The sequence below is a fragment of the Leptonotus elevatus genome, chromosome 19 (genome assembly GCF_054856555.1).
Source record: "Leptonotus elevatus isolate MCC_2025b chromosome 19, RoL_Lele_1.0, whole genome shotgun sequence".
In the NCBI taxonomy this organism is placed as follows: Eukaryota; Metazoa; Chordata; class Actinopteri; order Syngnathiformes; family Syngnathidae; genus Leptonotus; species Leptonotus elevatus.
This window is the reverse complement of record NC_141257.1, coordinates 7784178-7797724: the sequence shown is the minus strand read 5'-3', so window position 1 is coordinate 7797724 and position 13547 is coordinate 7784178. Positions and strand designations below refer to the sequence as shown.

Here is a 13547-nt window from a genome sequence, read left to right as displayed (position 1 = left end):
CTGGGAGCACGTAGACCTCGACAAAATACCCTGTGAAATAACGTGGTGAGAAAACCGCACCAATACACACTTCCCATTGTGTTTGAGTGCGTAGGTGGACATTCTTATTCCACTTCCTCCTTTCTGATCAATGTTCATACAGTAGAGAGTGGATCCAACTTCCCATTCTCAAATGTGACGTTGACAATCCGAGCTCTGTTGTCGACAGATTTCAAATAAACAAGACTACAGTAAACTCGCCTCCAGCAATGGGTTTACGTTAGACAAGCGTGGGAAATCCGCGATATAGAAATACACAATTTTTTGACGTGTTTTCATAGCATTTGCTTAGGTCGTTAAAATAATATAAGCACATTTCAAAAACATTGAATATATCAAAAGCGAGCCAAAATATTGCACAGTGCAATCTAAACACGTTTTTCCTAACAAACTGATCATCTCTCATTAACAATCTTTTTATCTCACGCAGGAAGACGAACATTCTAAAATGAATCTACAGCCGTTGCATTTTGTAGGCGTAAAACGCAGGATGATAGAGGACTGAGACGTTCAATAAACTCCAGCAGAAATGAGGCTGAGCTTGCAACACTTCCTGTTTTCTTTTCTTCTTTCAAATGTAAACAGCGTTAAATCAAATTGTGTGCTGCCACCTGGTGGGCAAACGTGGAATTACACCCCAAAATAAAGAACAAAATTGCACACACACAAAAATAAATCAGTGACATAGCAACACCGTAAACCTGAAACCTTTACTGTACATGGGAAAACTAACAAATCAACACTAGCATGTTAGCGTTAGCTACGTCAGGTTGACTTTTGACTCTTCACTTGTTCCTTTCAACAAGTTTTGAAAAAAATCAAAACAGACTAAGGTGTTATCTGGCACCTCGGGTCTATATAAGGTGTGGAATGCGGTCCCGTACGAGACTGTGATCTCATCATAGCGCAAAAATGTGTCTGGCCGTGCATCATGAGATCATAAAGGACGTGGCAGGTTCGCTCAATCTTTATTCGTACGGACGAATGAGGTTGGAGCGAACTGTGAAGTTTCTTTGGACGAGCCTCCCCGTCGCTCTGAGGGAGTCTTGGAAGACGTGGCGTCTCGCCGCGGTTCTTTTATGGCCGACGTGCCATCAATCACGCCGTAATGTAAACATCCGCAGAGTGCGAGCGGGGATGATGAATGAAGAGTGAAGTGCGGCGAGCAGGATGTCCTTCGGGTAAGGACGGAATACCGCAGACGACATCTGGACTTGTTCACGTCCGCACTTCCTGCGCAGCCAAAGCGTTTCTGACAAGCGTGCAAATGATTGCTCTTGAAGGGAACATGGCGCAATTCCGCAGGGGGGAGAGAGGCTGAGGGAGGGGGATTGCAAGACAGGTAAAATCTGTTGTAAGGGGGCGGGTCCATCTCATGCTAATCGGGACTGATGGGTGTTATCATGCAAGAACCAGGAAGTAGCATACGAGCGATGACGGCCGGTTGTGATTGTGATGTTTTTTTAATTAAGAAAAATAGAACATTTTTGCCACATTTTTGCTTTAATTCAATGGACGCTGTGCTGCTCTTTCTGTTGTGTGCGCATATTCGCATATTATTTATTCATTTGTCTAAATAGTTAATTAAAGTGGAAGTCAACCCTCAAATTTTTTGGGGCAATATTATGTTCTATGCAGCCCCACTAGTCTAAATATGGTATTCTGCTTGACATTGTGTTATTGGAATATGAGGAATCCAGCAGTTTTTATCATGGGGCGGCCATTTTGTCACTTGCTGTCGACTAAAGATGACATCAATGTTGCTTCGGTTTCAGGTAACAACCAATCACAACTCAGCTTCAGAAAACAGGTGCGCTGTGATCGGTCGTTGCCTGAGCAACATTGATGTCATCTTCAGTCGACAGCAAGTGGCAAAATGGCCGCCCCCTGAGATGGATAAAAACGGCTGGATTTTGCTTCATAACTCATTCTACAAATGTAGTATTAATCAGAATGTCATGTTTAGACTAGTTAGGTCACATATACAATTATTACATACATTATTGTCAAGAAATGTTTAAGGTTGACTTCCACTTTAAATAAAGAAATAGTTTGTTTGACAATGATGTGTTAGCATTATGCTAGCAGACTTTAAGAATTGTTCCCTATCTGCTAACCTGCTGCTTGTTGCGACCTGACGTTGAGAATGAAAGGCCTCATTAAAGACATCAAGAGAAGCATTTAAATGTACTTTTAACATCATGCGGCTAGTGCCTACACGTAGCATTTTCACATTCCAAATGCGTTGCGTTTGAAAAGCTCCAGTGTGCGTGCGCGCGCACTGGTTGTGTCACTTTCCCACACAAAGACAAGTGACTCGAGCGTTTGGGAATTCTCGCACAACGCGAACATCCTTCAGTGCTTGGAATACACCATTGTGAGCTACACTCAATGTTATGCGACAGCTAATTAAAATGTGTGACCTGAGGTTACCGCGTAGGAATGGCGCGCATATGCTATGTAACTATTGTTGCATAGAGAGAGTGGAAAGCGAAAAAGTGATCTGAAATCCAATTGTGGGTTCCAACTATTTGTGCAGAGACGTACACAATGTGACATCAAGCTAGAAATAAATGCAAAGGCAGGGGGTCTAAATCAGAGCCAGGGAGAACGCCTTTTTTACATTTGTGGAGAAATGAGTCCGTTTTCCATCCAATTGTTTTGAAACTTTTAAGCGAATTTACTGAAAATGCGCATAACGGACATGTGACTTATGCCCGTTTCCATCTGTTGCTCTTTTGCGAATATTGAGAGGGGACTCCGCCCGCTGTAGGTGGCGCTGTACACCATAGAGATGTGATCCACCAGTAATTTAAAAGAAGAAAAAGAAAATATTTCTGTTTCATCGTCCCCCTAAACATACCTTGTCCGTCATTGCTTTGTGACTACAAACGTACATGTGACGTGTAATATCTGGTCAAAACATGCGATGTGCATCCGGTCTCGCCAGTGGTTATTTGCAAAACCTGTTTCCATAGCCAAAATTTACATTTTCCTTTTTTCGGTACGCTTCAAAATCTACTCCCTCCGAGCGTGAAAACTTTTTTTGTGTGCGAATTTTGAGCCCTTTTTCGAATTTCTAGAGTTTCCATTCAGTTTTATTTTTGCATTTCTTGGAAATTCGAATAAAAATGGGTGGATGGAAAGCCAACTATTGTTATGGTATGTGTGCGTCTTTCACTAAACATGTACATAGCTGATTTATTCTTTTATTTTGTTTGATCTTATGTGTCCGAGTTTGGAATAAAATGCGGGGACTTGGAACAGAACCAAGTGGAACACCCCGCTAACACTTTTTCTCCAGACAAAGAAATTGTACTGAATTTGACTAACACGTTTAGTAATTGTGCATCATTCCAATAACTTGGTTAGGATTGTTTTTCATGTTCTTAGGTCTTGTGCCTTTCTAAATTTGTCTACTTTTTTTTTCCCAGCAGAACCAAGTTTAATTTATATTATATATTTTAACATTTGTGGAAACATTGTAATAATTTTGATTGACAATTACTCCAACTGTACATCATTCTATAAATATGCATAGTTAGTTATGAATCTATGATGATGTATTTTTGATGATGTTCATCTTTTACAATAATACAGGGGCCTTAGAATAGAGCCAAGTGGAGCCCCACATTTGCTCCTTGTGGAGTAATTGTAATCATTTTGACTAACACTGTCAATTACTTTACATCATTGAATCAATATTGATGATTATGAAGATGATCAATACATTTCTGAGTTTGATAATTCAATACAGGGGGCTTAGAACTGAACCAGGTGGAACATCATTTATGCCACATGTATTGAAAGCATTATCATGTTTGTCCAGGCAGATTTGCTGCAGTCTAATGACACTCTAGTCTAACGCTATAAAAAAAATTGTTTTTTTTAACATTTCCAGTCCTTGCCTCATATTTGACACCTTTCAGAAATGCGACTCCACATCAACACCTGGCAACCCCGGTCCTCAGTGATTGTACGGCGGTTTAGGAATGTGAGCAAGTATGAAGCAAAACGAACCAGGTGGCTCTTTGAAAAACATCCCCACGATTAAATCGCTAGGACACGCGTGACTCGCCCGCTGCGGCTTTGCTAGCGTTCATTTCGTTATCAGCGCGCGTGTTGCTCAACTTGGCCCGATGAAACTGAAAATTGTGCAAGTGTGTCAGATGAAAGAGTGCAAAACTGAAAGGGCAAAACCAGGGGAAAAAAAGCAACCTTTCGTACAGCTCAACCTGCCTTTCCTCTTTCTTAGAACGCCGCTATTTGCTTTGGGCAAAAGAGGCCGACGCATTGCGCAATGGTGGAGCTCCTTTACAAACACACGCAAACACACGCACACACACATGCACACACACGCGGACACATGCTGCAATAAACAGTGATTAGAAAAGCAGGCTGAAGTACATGAAGTGCCGAGTCATTGTTTTCTGCCGATTTTATATTTAATACAGAGCAGTGATTATATTTGCAGAATAAATATGTATAAGCAGATTTTTCTTATGGTTTTTATATTAGTGTTGTTCCCTAGTTGCTGGTTTGTCTGCCATATGATAATCATAACTGGGGCAATTATGATTGAGCCCCATGAATTCTGCCAAGCAACAAGTGAGCTAACAATCGAGAATAATTTTAGTGGGGTTTTTTTTGTTTAGTTTTTAGGGGGGGGGGGGGGATAGGGATCCTTAGTCCCTAGTTTTTCATTCTTTCTTACAAATCCACAAAACAGTCGGTAAATTGCCAAATTTCTCAACAGCCAGAGGCCTCGGGAAATCTGCCTAACAACAAGTGAGACTTCATAATGGCCGAATTACAAAATCCTCTATGGGAAGAGATAAAAAAAAAATCTTAACAAAAAAAACGTGTTTCCTTGCAGAATGATATTTTGAAAAATCCTGAAGATTTTCCATTTCAGCAATGGTTAATCTAGATTTTATAGTGTTTTTATTTACAGTATTGAATTGTTTTTTTTAAAGGAACATCCTTAATCCAAAATTTGTCATTTTTCTTGCCTATGCGGGTATTAAATTAACACAGAGCAGTGATTATATTAGCCAATTTTTTTTCATCAACCTTTTAGGATTGAGCCCTATGAATTCTGCCTAGCAACAAGTGAGATAGATTTGCCATTATGCCAACTGGCTAGTTTTTTCGTATTTTTGTGTTTTTTATTTTGTCCTTAGTTACTAGTTTGTCATTCCTTCTTGCCAATACGCAGAGTTGTGATTAAATTGCCACGTTTGTCACTGGCCTTTGGGGCAGTGAGAATTGAGCCCTGTGAATTCTGCCTAGCAACAAGTGAATGACTACTACTCTTCATCCACGTTATGTCCACTTAATGGGATATTTCAAAAAGTATTTCCTTATGCACTAGAATGTAATTTCTTCTTGCCAATGTGGATTTTCTTTCTTTTTTAATACAGACCAGTGATTAAAATGCGAAATTGGTGTCTAAAAGCACATTTTTCTCATGATTTCCCACTCCCGGAGGCTCGTGAAATTGCATTAGGATCGCGTTACACAAAAATGTGCTCCAAATGATCAAGATCAGACCAAGCTTTTCATTTCCAGTAGCTTAAAGCCGAGGCGGTGTGCTGTTGTGCTTTTCACGCTCGCCGTTCACATGCATCGGGGGCTTCACCCTTTGGACCTTCGAAAAACAAAAAAATTCGGATTACAGAGCGAGACGAGCGAAGCTGGGAAAGTCCACATGTCAGTCATGGGACCAACGTAGTTTCTTTTAATAACATGATGGCAGAAGTGCAGCTAAAGCAGAAGCACTTACACATGAAATTCATTCCACAGGAAAGGAAATCCCCCTGCAGACAATTGTGGGGGCCCTCCTATTAACTTCATACTTTTTCCTTTCACCCCCCAAAAAAAAATTCTTTGCGTATCCTCTCCCGTCACGCCAACAATAAAATTTGTTTTCAATACTTTACCAAAAAAACGTCTGCAACACAAATGAATTGCTCTTTTTCTTTTCTTTCCAAATTTGTAGGGCTTCCGATGGTAAAAAGAAAAAGAGTCTTCAACTCGTGACCAGACGTCAACTGTCACCAACAGGGTAAGATGCTGCAGAATAATAATTTCATTACATTTTTGTTTTGCATAAGTTTGACTACATTTAGAGTTTTGACCAAACACAAACACTTTTACACTCACTAAGCCTCAACTGTGATATTTTTTTGAAAAATTCTATCAAATCTTCAGGTATAAAGTTTTACTTCTTGCGAACTTTTTGTCACATGCGGGGGGCTCTTGATCCAATGAAGTAATATTTGCGAGAACATGTTGCTGCTTTCCCAACACGTGTTAATGAGGTGAGGACGAGGATGTATGCCGGTGAAGCAATCTTTGCATCCGCTCCAGGCCAATTGTGCAATCCATGGCCGTGCTTAATTACCCAGCGTTGCCATGGTAACAAACTTTCCAAATCAACAAAAAAGGTAGCCCTAAGGTGGTGACGCACACCAAAGATTAGCGTCCTCCCCTTTTTTTTTTTTTTTTTTTGGGGACGAGGTCTCTAAAAGTTTTGTCCGTTTCCGGCGTCTGGCAGGGGAACATAACAGGCCCTGCGACCAATCGTCTCATCGCCTCTCGAGTGAGTGTCACATTCCCTCGGTGGTCTCCTCGAAATTTCGCCCCCCTCGCATGACAAAGTGTCCTATTCCTGGACGCCTTCTGTCACTTCTCAGTCATGTGTAAGAGGGCAAGGCTAGGACACTGTGTGTGTATGTGCGCGCGCGCGCGTGTGTCTCAGGGTAGCTCAGCCATGAGAGCCGAGGGCCCACATTCCACTGAAGACTACTAAATCCTCATGGGATAGACCTTCTTAGTCCACTGATGACCGTTCCCAGGCTGTCCTGTGCTCCTGTCTGTGTGTGTGTGTTCTTGTTTTTATGGCACAGTGTGACCACATCTTCCTTGACATGCCGCATTTATTGTGATTGTGTTTTCCGTTTGTGTAGGCCACATGGAGCAAAGGTGTCAAGGAGGATGGTGGCCACACAAGTATAGAAAGACAAGAACATACAAAAAAAAAAGGAATGTCACAGGAAGATAGAAAAACAAGAACATGCAAGAACACACATCCAGTGCATACAAAAGTTGCATGCATGTCGAGAAAGATGAACACAAACACATAAACATGCAACAAAGGTAGACTGTCACACAAAGATAAAAAAAAACAAGAACACATATACAATAGAAGTATCGGTAAAAGGTCAGGGGGATGATGGCCATACTGTGACATAAAGACAAGAACATACACATACACACACACGCAGTTGGCTTGTCAAGGACGATGATCTCACACAAATATCAAAACAAGAACACACAAACACACAAAGCTGGAATGTCACACAAATATAGACAACAAAAACATGTAAAAAACAGATCTCACACAAGTGGAAATGGTGCCACACAAACAGAAAAACAAGAACATACACACACAAAGTTGTTGCAAATTCATGCATGTTCTGTATCGACACATGAAAGAATTTTTCATTTTTGTGGGAATTTTTGTTACAGATTTGTAACGTTTTTGATTTATTATCGCCTTGTGTTATTTTGCAATATTGTTTTATACCAAAGCGAGATCGCTATTGATTTTGAATGCTAACCGTTCCTCATCCTGACCCATCCTCAAAATTACAGGAACATTATTGACGTTTTCCAAACTGGCACCCGCCCCAAAATCAAGTTTCCACCATCTCTGCGCATTGCGTTTGACGCGTTGAGGCGGGCCAAGGTTCAGACACTTTTTTTTTTTATGGAGTTGACGAAGGTCGGTGTCCCCGCAGATAAGGCGGCTACCGGCGCACTCGTCTTCCAGGAAGCCAATGTTTCGCTGTCAACACGGCTGAGGTTGGCCAACGCTCACTGTGATGCGCTGTAACGCGCTGCTAACTCACGGACGACAAAAGCTGTTAGCTAGCATCACAATACAGACATATGGGACAAATTCTTGAATGAGACAAAGTATAATATCAGTCGGCCATGCTGATTATCACAAAGAAACAAGCCACTTGTTGCTAGGCAGAGTTCATGGGGCACAATCATGACTGCCCCACATGCCAATTAAAAAATAGTCAAACCCACAACACCAACAAAAATCATAATTGCCTCATCAAGCCCCCCCTCAAGAATACCGCTAATGTTGTTTTGCTTTAAAAAAAAAAATGCATTTACACTATTGGTTGTTGCTAGACAGATTTCATGGGGCGCAATCATAATTGCCCCCACCAACCCCCAATATTACATTTCCCCAATTGGTTGTTGCTAGGCAGATTTTGTGGGGGAACAATCATAATTGCCCACACCAACCCCCAAAATCACATTTACACAATTGGTTGTTGCTAGGCAGATTTTATGGGCCACAATCATAATTGCCCACACCAACCCCCAAAATCACATTTACACAATTGGTTGTTGCTAGGCAGATTTCATGGGGCACAATCATAATTGCCCTCACCAACCCCCCAAAAAGTGCATGTTCGCCACACCCACTCGCCGTAACAGGAAGCCACGTTTGCACAGTCACTTGTTGCTAGGCCGAGTTCATAGATCACAAGCTTAACTACCCATACAAAATGCTCATTAGCCACGCCCACTAACCAGAACATTAAACACAAGTTTGCACATTCATTTATTGTGAAGTGGAGTACATGGGGCACATGGATAACTGCCCCATCAACCAATACAAAATGCATGTTAGCCACGCCCATTAGCTTGATCAGGTAGTCATGATTTCACAGTCCCTTGTTGCTAGGCAGTGTTCAGGCACAAGCCTAACTGCCTCATTGACCCAATAAAAATGCAAGTAATCTACTCTTGCTAGCCTGCTTTTTACACAAAGTTATGGTTAGGGTGAAAAGGGACGGGTTACAAGACAGGTTTGTGTTGAATCACTAGTTTGTATTAAGTAAAATAAATAAAAAAATTAAAAAAAGTTTGCCCATGCAAAGTAGCTCCATGGGAAGAGAAGTGTGGTGTTATTGTACTTTTCTTATTCTTAGAATCACCACTCATGCAGTGTGGGTCTGCCAGAGAAACACACGCACACACACACACACGCACGCACGCACGTCCATAACAGCGCTTGCGAGTGAGTCAGTGCGTGAGTCACGCTCCAGCAATGTTGCCCCTCAATTTTATAACAGCCAGCCAGTCGGCACGGCCATACACGCTATTCCCAATAACTGTATACACGCGCACACGCGCACACGCGCACACAATATGCAGTTGTTTTCATGCAAAAAAAAGGCACTCGCTGATGAGTGTGTCAAGGAACCCTAACTGAAAAAGTTTTTGTTTCCTGTACGGCTGTCGTTAAAACGCACACGCAACTCAAACTTGGGAGGAGTACATTGTCGGGAAGTCACTTCGACTTTGAAATGTCACCTTTCCTCGATCAAGTCCTGACTCATTAAGTCACTCAGTCACATACTGTACATACTCAAATATTCTTGAACAAACACTGTATCCCGCCCATAACAAATAATAATTTTTTTTTTTAAACATGATTTTATTTAAATTAAAATGACACATTTAGAAAAGCAGTATAATCGACTTTTCAGTTAATATAACAAAAATGTATTAAGTACAGAAGGAGGATATTAAAAGTGGTAAATCCTCCTGGCTTTGAAGGAGAAAAAAAATCCTGCCCGGCAACACTCAAACGCTACGGGAAATATTTTATTTAGAATTGTGCCTGGCAACAAGCAACCAGTCAATTTTTCAGGATCCCAATAAAGGCTTTTAAAATGTTCTGTTCCTGTCTGCTTCTAGTTTGCCAATCTGATTGTTTGATTGGGTGCCTTTCATTGACCTGCGACCTGTCTGGCAACAAATGACCAATCCATTGTGGCCAGAAGAAATGTGAGCACATTTGTCAAGGTAACATTTGCTTTTTATGAACAGTCCTCTCTCCCAATGAAATGAATGCAAATGCTATTCAGAGCGTTTTGTGTTGTTTGTTAGCGTTGAGCTAAACAGACTTAAAACCACGTGCTGGTATGAAATCCAAATGATTTCTGCTTACAAGTCAAAGCAAAAAAAATAAAAATAAAGGCCGAGCAAGGGTTAAGTTGGATCACTCGTATCTCAAGTCACTGCTTGCTGTACTGAAGTTTCACCTTTAAAAAAAAAAAAATACGTTTTGCGATCCCGCCTAAGTTGTGGATCAGGCCCATCTTCATGCCTTTGTGTCAGTGTGCCGAGCATGATTCCATCGCTCATGCTTTGCCCCGTGAGTCACCGGGCGAGGAGTTTCACTGCTATAGGAATGGAAGAACGGGGGGGGGGGGGCACGGTTGATTCAGAGCAGAAGCTCACAGATGAGAAGGAACGGGCGGAGCTTAAATGACAAAAAAAACTTTTGTTGTCACTCTGCCAATTTAGAACAAACAGTTGAAAGGGTGTGCACCACCACAATTACTTCACTTTTGTACCTTTTGCACTTGACCTTTAGCACTTGGCAAAAGTCTACACACCCCTGCTCAAATGCTCGTGTGTTGGGATTGAAACAAAATGAGATCAATGTATATAATTTAAAAACCTCATTATTGTGCTTGTGTAACTCAATAGGATTTTTTTTTATAAACAACTAAAAAATATGGTTGCACAAGTGTGCACACCCGCTTACAACTGGCAGTGTGGTTCCTGTGTGCCTTGGATGAACCCTAAATACATTTCAGCTGTTCTTTAATGACATATTTTTCTTTCTGTCTTGAATTTTCTTTCTAGCACTGACTGCTAATTGGTACAGTTTGAAAAGCGATATCAACTTCAGTTGATGTTACCTACAGTATAACCTGCTGGTTTGATTGGCCTATAACATTTCCCCTCATGCATTTGAGAGATCTTAAGGGTGTGCACACTTGTGCAATCATATTTTTTTTATGTGTATAGATACCTATCTTCTGGAAAAGATTTCCTTTTTTTCCCAATTGGGATGCTGTTACAAACGTTGTGATATTATGGGATGTTATCAATGAAGCAACACTTCCCTCTAGTGGCCAAAATGGCATGGCGCACATCTCAAATGTTCTTGTCGTTCACCTTTGAGCCACCAGAGGTCACTGTTAAACAACGTATTTTATAGTCAAGGTTTGAATGACTGAATTTCCTGCTTGGGGGCCTTAACATGCCAGAAAACTCGCTAGTCTTTGCAAGAACGTGTCTCCTGTTGTCCAGACCCCAAAATCGACTCAGTTGTGCTCCCTGCAGAGTTAGAAAAATGCAGGCCCTGACACCAGTTTCACAAATTGACATGACATTTTGTGGACATGTCTATCATGACAGGACACAAAAAAAGTCTCAAGGACCTATGACTGAAATTGAATAGGAAGTCAGCTGTTTTGGTTTGAATTGGCCATTTTGGGCATAATTCCCTGGCTAAAATGTTAGAGAGAAAAAATAGCCCCTAGCACCAATTTCATTACTCGACACAAAATTTCAGCTTGACATGTCTATTACAAAAAAGGGTGCATGAAAAAGTCTCAAGGACCCATGCTCAACTTTGAACTTTGAAATTTGGCCATTTTGGTTCGAAGCAGCTTGTTGGCTTCAAATTTGGATTATTTCAAGGATTTTGCGGTTTGTGAAATAATTTGTGACGCTCCTGGTGGAATGAATGAATGAATGAATGAATGAATGAATGAATGAATGTATGACAGGAGGCTCGACCGGCCTCTGCTTTTTGTGTGTGCGTGTTTGTGTGTGTTTGGGAATGCATGAATGTCACCAGCTGGCGCATCTGCTGGGCTGGTGGAAAACGTCCAAAAAGCTTAATTATCAAGCGTAATCATGCGTGAGATTGAAGCGAGGGAGCGAGCTGCGCGCGTGTAAAAACAACACACACTGGCTGCTGTGTGTCACACATTCCCAAGAGGATACGTGTGTGTTTGTGTGTGTGTGTGTGTTTGTTGTGTACTGATGTTGTTCATTAAACTCCACTAATAGAAGCTTCCTCCAGCTTGAGTGCTGCTTGACTGTGTCAATATTTGGCTGAAAATGGGACATTTACCAAATCATGTACAAACAGTTCCAAGCACTTTTTGGAGACATGTGTGGGACAATTCATTAGGGACCCCTTTTCTGAATATTCTGACCTTCTCTTGAGGTGAATGCGGTGACTGACAGCCTTTTTTTTCGCACTAGCGCCAACAACCTTGAACAATGTCACTACAGTCAAGACATCGGCGACATGCTCCACCGCTTTTATTGACTCGCTGACAAAGCTCAGTGTCCCGGGGTGGTGGGGGTTCGATGACAAGGTGGGGTAAGATTGGTCAGCCCTCATTAGCGTCCACTTGGCCATCTTTCTGCTTATCGGACTACACTTCACTCGGCTTCCCTTAGGGAGCACAGTGGCGAAATGTCGCAGACTCTTAATTAGCAACGACTCCTATACACTAGCTGCTATACTGTCCAGCGGCGAGCATAAGAAGCTAACGTAGCAGTTTTTGCATCATCGGACGCAGCATTAACGAAGGAATGCAAAAGTACAGACGATCTCAAAGTAGGAGCTGTGAAACTGGCCTGAAATTTTGTGGATTCAAACCAAAATGTTTGTCTAATTTTGGCAAAATTTCCCCCCCAACTTTTATGCTCTGTAATTTTCCCCAAAATGGTGGCTTCAAACCAAAATGTTTGACTTCCCCTTTGATTTTGTGCATGGGTCCTTGAGACTTTTTCCTGCTTCCTGTCATGATAAACATATCCACCCAATTTCATGGTGATCAAGGACATTGATGATGGGGGGTAATTTTTTCCAAGCTTGGGAATTCACCCCAAAATGGCTACTACAAAGTAAAAAATGTCCAACTTCCAGTTCAATTTCAGTTATAGGTCCTTGAGACTATTTTTGCGCTCTAGTATGATATGACGACTCAAATTCATGTTAATCACTGGAAAGTGGTGTCGTGGGCAAATTATTTTCATATGTTTGCGTTTTCAGACGGCAAAAATCTGTTGTCCACCATTTTATTTTTGCTCGGCAAATCACGTGTCCTCAGTTCTGACGTTTTTAACATTTAGACAGACGTGTAGTTTTCAGAAAGTGCCATTTGCATTTTGATTATGATGCACATACCTCCAAAATTCTGTTAAAAGACAGACGCCGATCGTGACGATCCATCATCAACCCCCCCCCCCCCCTTCTTTCAAAGCGTCCTTCCGTCTTCCCGTCCCACAGCCGTCAATATGCAAATGAGGGGGAATAAAATGTCCGCCGAGTACGCGACAGTCTTCCCCAAGTGCATTCATTAGCCAGCGTTAGCGTAATTGATTCCCAGCGCAGCCGTAAAAAAGACCAGCCACTCCTTCTTATTCCCCGTAGTGTCACACTTCTGGACCTGGGCGACTAACTTCCATCATCAATCATTAAAGTGCATAAAGTGCTCGGTTCAAAGAGGAGACCCTGGAGAGGGTAACCCCCCCACCCCCCACCCCCTCCCTCCCCCAGTCGGTGATGCCTAAATCACAGGGTGACAAGTCCACCT

General features: G+C 41.8%; 1 protein-coding gene across 1 annotated transcript in view; it reads left to right on the top strand.

The window, feature by feature from the left end:
- The first annotated feature begins 1034 nt into the window (after nt 1–1034).
- The window catches only part of triqk (triple QxxK/R motif containing), an 81179-nt gene continuing 68666 nt past the window's right edge, over nt 1035–13547 (top strand). The window contains exons 1-3 of the mRNA XM_086062059.1: nt 1035–1220; nt 6041–6106; nt 9832–9939. The gene's annotated coding sequence lies outside the window, so the exon portion shown is untranslated. The remainder of the gene's footprint in view (nt 1221–6040; nt 6107–9831; nt 9940–13547) is intronic.